Source organism: Hipposideros armiger, unplaced genomic scaffold (genome assembly GCF_001890085.2).
Source record: "Hipposideros armiger isolate ML-2016 unplaced genomic scaffold, ASM189008v1 scaffold_53, whole genome shotgun sequence".
Classification (NCBI taxonomy): Eukaryota; Metazoa; Chordata; class Mammalia; order Chiroptera; family Hipposideridae; genus Hipposideros; species Hipposideros armiger.
Window position 1 is genome coordinate 574,623 of NW_017731403.1, and position 6,686 is coordinate 581,308.

The window sequence follows — 6,686 nt, forward strand, 5'->3', positions numbered from 1 at the left end:
GAACCGGGGCTCTCTGGTGTCCCGAGCCAGCTCTTAACCAACTGAGCCACTCGGCCGGCCCTCACCTGTTTCTTATTCAGGAGGGTACACATCCCTCAAGGGCAAGTTTTGGGTCTCACGTTCTGTTATACCCTGAACCTAGCACATGGTTGATCAAAATTTGTTGAATGAAATGAATGAATGGATGGATGTGTGGATGGATGAAAAATGTTTTCTAAACAAGATTAAAGGGTGAGGCTAATTTTTTTTTCTTGTGGCTCTCAGCTTTCTTCTATGCTCAGCAAAGCATTTCATCTTGAAATAGCCGAATTTAACAAAACTAACAACTCCTTCTAAGATCTTGGCAAGATCATCAAAATCCTGGTTTGAGGCCCAAACCTTGAATTCAAATGTTAATGAAGCTCTAGCCACTGTTAGGATATGCCTGCCTTTCATTTTTATTTATTGATATATTTTTTTAAATTTTATTAAATGTATTGGGTGACATTGGCTAATAAGATTATATAGGTTTCAAGTGTCCAATTCTATAATATGTCATCTATATACTGCATTGTGTTCACAACCCAGTCAACTCTCCTTCCATCACCATATATTTGACCCCGTTTACCCTCTTCTACCTACCTCCCACCCCTTCTCTCTAATAACCACCAGACTATTGTCTGTGTCTATCAGTTTTTGTTTGTATTGTTTGTTTGTTGCTTTCAGTTTTATATCCCAATATGAAGGAAATCATGTGGTTCTGGACTTTTTCTGTCTGACTTATTTGGCTTAGCGTGATAATCTCGAGATCCATCCATGTTGTCGCAAATGGCAGTATTTTAACATTTGCCTTTTACAGTCAGATTCCCTGCCCTGTCTAGTAAATGTAGGAGACTGAACATCACTGTCTTTATTTTTATTATTATTATTATTTTTTTAACAAGGTCCTAATTATCCTTGAGCTGTTTAAAAATGGGCACTTGTAAATTTGCAGCAGGGGCCAGTGCACCAAACTAGAAGGGGAACAGAAATTGGGGAGCCTAGCAGAGGGGGAAACCTCCTTTCAGGAATGTTTAGGCCTCCTTCCTATCTCCACTGCTGATCTGGGATGAGTTCCTAAATCACTCTCCCAAATTACAAATGGAGTCCTCCTGTTTCGTAGGAGAGATGCTTTTTATTGCAGCTTCAGGCAATTACTCCCACGTGTGGGATATTGGGTACAATTACCTGATCCTGATTAGCAGGAGTCCTGAGATCTCTAAAATGTGATTTGGGTTATCAAATTGAGAGAAATCTCTGTCTCTGCCTCTTTCTCTCTAACACACACACACACACACACACACACACACACACACACTCATCCGTGCAACACCATGTCTTCAATTTCTCTTCTGGAGGACAGGGAGTTGAGAACATGAGATTTAGAGTCACCTGGGCTCAAACCCTGACTCTGCTATTTATTTGCTCTATGATTTTGATGAAATTTAAATTGCTAGTCTGTTTCTCATCTGTAAAATGGGGTGCAAGTACATAGTACCAACTCGAAGGGTAGTTGTGAGGATTAAATGAGGCTTGCTGTCTATAGTATGTGTAGTGCACTGCCTGGCCTATTAGTTGTTGCTTAATACGAATAGGAACACCAATGAAGACTCACTACGGGCAATTCTATTGCCAGATCCTCCTGTGTTTCAGCGAGCCCTCCTATGGCCCGGACATGAGACACGGGTCATCCTTCAGGATCTATTGATGTGTGGCTACCAGGGACATCGCTCCCAAAGGCCTGCGTGCTTGGATCTCCCTCTGCCCGACAGCACCACCACTGAGCATGCCATGAGTTCATTCCTTTCCAGGCCTTTATCTAGCTGTTCGATTTTCCCTGAGTCCAGCCTCCCTCCACCTCCATCCTCAGCTTCTTACTTTTCAAGACCCCAGCTTATATGTTCCTTCCTTTCTGTAGCCTTACCTTGGCAGCCAGGAATAACAGATGAGTCCCTCCCAGAGCACACTGGTCACGCTTTATCTGAAAATTCACCGTTATCTGTCTTCCCGCCAGCCTGGGCGCTTCTAGCAGGCACGGAACACATCTTATTCATCTTTATCTCCCAATACGTATTTGGTCTTTGGCGTTTAGTAGGCCATCAGCGAATGTTCATAAGAACAAAATGTTCAGAGTTTTTAACATTAATATGCCTAGATGGAATTTGAGTCTCCCTAACTCTCGGCCTCCATAGCTGCACTCTAGTTAAATCCCTAGAAAGAGCAATGAAAAGGGAAATAAGTGCAGGGAGTGATGACCTTTCAACACAGGCTAAGCACAGGAGTGAGCAGCAGGGAGACGCTAACTGTTAAATCATCAATACAAGTAGCCCTTGAATAGGGAAGTTCTCTGGGGACCCTCCAGATGGCCAGTGTGCAGCTGTGGTTTAGGATGAGCTTAGCCAAGTACTCTGTCCTTTGATATAGACAGCTCTCCCCCAAAGAGTGGTCCAGGGGGAGGCAACCGCCCCCCTGCTCTAAATCTTAGATGGATGGAGCTTTGAAACAACCACTGGTGATTTTTGCATTCCAAATCCCCTGCCACTATTGTGTTAAAAGAGTAAAAAAGAATACGTGAAGTTCAAAGGAATGTATGGACGGGTCAGATCTGTGGCATCTACATTGCATCTCAAAGAATGTGTCCTTGGAGCCATAGAGGTCAATCTTATGGAGGGAGCAGCTGTCTCACTCAAGAATGTATTTATGTGTGTGTGCCTAGGAGTCTGGTGGGAGGTCCTAACTGAGATGTGTTTCTGCCCTGGAAGTTACACATTTGTGGAGGTGGTTTCCTGGTAGGGGAAGCCTCTGCATTTTCTAGGGCCAAGTTCAAATAAGAGATAATTTTTGGCATAAGACACCCCAGTTCCAGGGGTTAGAGACGCTGGCCAGGGGTAGGTCCCACTCCGACAAGGAATATATGCTGGAAGTCAGGGCCAAATTTCATTTGGGGAGTACAATAAAGAGGCCATTTTCTCACCTCTGTTCCCCTCAGGGGAATGGGAGGGTGAGCATGAATTGTTCCCATTCCCCAAATCTAGAGAAGGCAACTTCCTAAATTACTCAGAGAACTGTGTGTTCTATAAGGAGGGGTGACATTACCTGCCCTGGTTAACAGCTACCAAACTTCCTGACCTACTGCATCTGACCTGAGTAGGGCGCAGCCAGATGGAGAAGAGGAGGCGATGACCACCCTCTCAGGTGCTGGTTTCTGAAGCCCAGGAAATGTACTCAGCCTGTGCCCTCGACTGGGGCTACAGATCGCATTTGAGCTTGTGGCCCCAGGCTTGCCAGTAACTGCCAGAGCAATAACCAAAGAGGCACGTTCTATCAGGGGAATGCAGTCATGGGCCAGCATTTGTGGATTAGAAGTCGATGAAACAAACATGTCTTTATTATGGCCTATTACAGTTTATATCTGTAACCACAAGGAGTCTATAGCTTAGCAGGTATATTCATGGCCAGGAGTTTGCAGAAAGGAGGCAAATAGCCTCATCAGAACCAGTCTCAAAGGGAGACATTCTCTCCCCTCACCCAGCCCAATGCCAGAAGAGTAACTGTTAGAAAGAAGGCAGAGGGAGAAAGGCCCCCATCAAGACTAGCCACACCAGCCTATGCTGGGAGGGGACCAGCTATGAAGTAAATGCAATATTGAAAATTTTAAATGCACAGGACTAACATCTTGGTAACCAGACTGGGAGTTTTTTAACTATAAAACGTGAACAAAAAGTTATAGAATTGAATTGAGACGCCTTAAATGGAAGCACTGCCTATGACAGAGGACAGTGAGAATAGTGAACTGGAAAAAAAAAATCAATTCACATTTATTTGCTGAATTAGGCTCCTTCCTAAATTGGTTATATGTGTGTATGTATGTATATAGTTATACTCTGCTTTATCTAAAAGTTATTTAAGGCACCTTTAAAAGATGAGTGTCAATATAAGGTCAGTTCATTTATAGATACACCAGTACCGTGATGGGTCTTAAGCTAAGGACTTCTTTACAGGATGAATTTTGTCCATTACACTTACACATCATCCTGCTTAGAGCCTAAGCAAAAGGAGGCATAACAAAAACCCCATGGATGAGAGAAAGGACATGGTTACATGAACAACATAAGAGTTAATCATTTTCTTTGTAAGTAGGCTGCTGTTAAGGCATTCATATTTTTTGCAAGTAGCAAAGTGTCCACAGAAGACTTTCCCAGGTGTGGTCATTCTGACACTCTCCTGGAGGTGTTCAGTGATGCTATGGGGGCTTAGGGAGGGGGTCAGCTTCTCTTGGTGATGCCTCACTAAGTAGGCAGTAACGTGACAACTCTGCAGGAGCTGGCAGCTAAAGCTAATGGAAGAAGCCATTGTGGAGGAGGTAACTTAAAATTGTTTTGAAATAAATATATATTTACCGAAGATAAAAGAATACAGAGCATTCCTACATACCTTTCACCCAGCTTTCACTNGGCCCTCACTTACTCTACTTTTACAGGGAAGAAACACACTGTTCATCCCAAGCTGGCCTTTAAGAATACATCGCTAAATTTTCCATAAGGTGTTAAAGGTTATCCCATGTGCCACTGCGACACTAAGACGCCATCATCCTTCCTATGGGCCTGCCCTTTGGCAATGGACCTGCAGCCTCTCCACCACCTCTTCCATTCCTGCTCGATGACACCAAGGGTGTCCTAGATGAACGGAGCCATGTCAGCCTTGCTCGGGGCTCACCACCCATGGCCCATTACAGGCCTGGCCCATGGGAGGGACTCAACAAATATTTGTTGAGTAAATGAGTGAATAACATCTGCTGGCTCTCTCTCTCTTACATGGGTTGTTGGTACAGTAGTCCTCACGTCTCTGGATGTCTCAGACCAGGAATATTTCCGAAAACATGTGTCAGGACCCACATTGTGGTGCCAACTTAGAGTTAGGACAAACAACAGAACAGTACAAAATAACACATAAACATCTGTATGGTGACCATTTCACAGAAGGAGGCTTTTCTTTAATTTTAGAAAGGTAAGAAAGATCTAACCTAGGAATAAAAGTAAATTCAACATATTTAGCTTTTTGAAACACTTTACAATGTCATCTTTCCCCCTTTCCATCACAGAATAGTGAAAATCTCATTATGGATCAGGATTGGTTTTTAGACCAATTTTTGAAAACCAGATATAATTGATCTGCTTGCCTAAAATGTTACCAGGAGTAAATCATTTTCTCCTTTCTCATTCTCTTCCTAGTGTCTTGTATCAGTTGGCTTCTAGTTTGCAACATTAAGAAAATTTCCTATTTCTTACATACAACAAATGAGACCTATAATACATTCCTCTCCCCTCTAATTTATCTGTTTGCCTAAAATACTTTTATTAGTAATTATTTCCCTTTTTTCTTCTTTTCTTTGTGTTATCAAATTCTTGCTATTTTATGAGAATGGCTTTATAAGGTTAGGTCTCCCTGTATCTTTGTCATCTTTGAGACTTATTGCTAACATCTAGTATTCTCATTATTCATTTAATTCAAGGAGCTTAACATGCTTTGCATAGTATCCTCTAATCCTCTAACAAAGCTTTTTCTACTAAGTGGAGGGGGAGGTAGGCATTCTGTATTAAGGTCCAGCCTCGGTGATTTGGGTGTTGCAGTTTTTTAACAACTTCCCCCAAGTTGCAAACTTCCCCGTGAAGACTACAAAGTTGAGTGATTGATCAAGATTGCCTGGGGACCCTTGAATACGGAACCCTTGGCTTCATCATCCAGAGGAATTGTATCTTTACAGAAACAGATTGGCTGAAAGAGCCTGTGAGAGGATGTCCCTCTAGCGTTCCACCTCATTTTTTGAAAGACGGTATAGCTGCAAGAAAAGATTTGCTGTTAAGAAAGATAAGTTTATTGCTCATGGTAGGAAAAAAATACCATGAAAGATATCATTCCTTCCTATAAAATCAATTTCATGATAGCTATATTCAGTTTTGTTTTGGTTTTTCCCAGAGAGTGAACCTTCACTGGCTGGCAGGTTCCTAGAGATGTCAAAGATAGTAAACTGTGTTAAGATCGCCACCTAGCGTTTAACTTTGAAGTTACTGCTATCCTGGGAGAGATCATTAATTTTGAGCTTTCCTCATCTGTTAATATATTGAGAGTATATTTTGCTGTACGTTCTGCTGTGTTGATTGTTAATTTTGATCTTTGCTTCGAAACGGAATTTTTCCATGATCTAGGTTTTTGGTTACCAGTGTTTTGTATGCTTTATTGTCCACATAAGTACATAAACATGTAATTTGGTTTTTATTGGTTTTAAGTGAGGATTGATTTGAAAACATGAGCTAAATGCCCCTGAAGTTTGATCCTTCAGGTCTCAGATTTCATCACTCCCAAGAAGTTTTCTATGATCTTTCTTCAGTCCCCTTCTCTGCTGCTCGGTCACCCTATCCTTGCATGTTTAAGACTGTGCATACACATCATAGGTCTTGTCACCGTGGACTGTTAGTGTCTAATCATCTGTTTCTCTTTTTTTTTTTAAGGTTTTTATTGGGGAATTGGGGGATGGGAACAGCGCTGGGGAATTGGGGGAAGGGGAACAGACAAGTTGCTGTTGTTTTGTTCTTTAGTTGTGGAGGACGTTGCTTCACTGGCCCAAGTTGGCACCATCATTGAGCTCTTCCTGGGCGAGACAGATCAGT